The sequence below is a fragment of the Morone saxatilis genome, unplaced genomic scaffold (assembly GCF_004916995.1).
Source record: "Morone saxatilis isolate NCDOM2014 unplaced genomic scaffold, NCSU_SB_2.0 Contig21, whole genome shotgun sequence".
NCBI lineage: Eukaryota > Metazoa > Chordata > Actinopteri > Moronidae > Morone > Morone saxatilis.
In genome coordinates this window covers 19750863-19751486 of record NW_023339774.1, presented here as the reverse complement: position 1 = coordinate 19751486, position 624 = coordinate 19750863, and the positions used below count along the sequence as shown (strand labels likewise).

The 624-nt window shown below is 40.4% G+C and overlaps 1 protein-coding gene across 2 annotated transcripts in view; it reads right to left on the bottom strand.

Annotated features, from left to right (window-relative positions):
* The window catches only part of lhfpl2a (LHFPL tetraspan subfamily member 2a), a 39949-nt gene that overhangs the window by 22217 nt on the left and 17108 nt on the right, over positions 1-624 (bottom strand). The window lies entirely within an intron of this gene.

Below are 624 nucleotides of genomic sequence, written 5' to 3'. Positions count from 1 at the left end.
GGGGGGGGGGGGGGGATTTCCACTTCGAAATGACCTTCACAGGTGGTCTCTGCTCATTATCTCTCAGGCCGTTGTTTTCCTCCATATTGGAAAAACACGCTCACCCCCCCAAACACCCCCAGCTTCCTACTTCATCCAGATAAATATACCGGACAGATTTCAAGAGTCAGCCTGGGCAAGACAATGAAAATACAGCCGGAACTTGGAGCTGCTGTTTAACCTCCATTTGACTAAAGGTTAGAGTGGAAGCTGATCATTTAAAGGAAGACGAGTCACAGGGTAGGAAAGTGGAAAATATGTTGAGGGGTTATTGAGGCCTTCAATGCCTGATTTCATAGCAGCTTAAGTTTGAAATGAAATTGTCGGAGAAGGTGAAATAGTTTTTTTCAAATGTTGTGTCAATGTTTTGCTGAAAAGTTGCTGTTATTGGTTGAATTTGAGTTGACTGTTGTGTTCGCAACTTCCTGGAGGGACTTTGTAATGCAATATAAATTAACAACACTATATATGAAAGCCTAACAATGACATTAAATTAAAACAGTTCCAATAAAAACTGAACATTATAATGTTTGTGAAGATATTGCAGGAGTGTTGTGTTACACTGCATTAGTTTTAGCTTGGTGT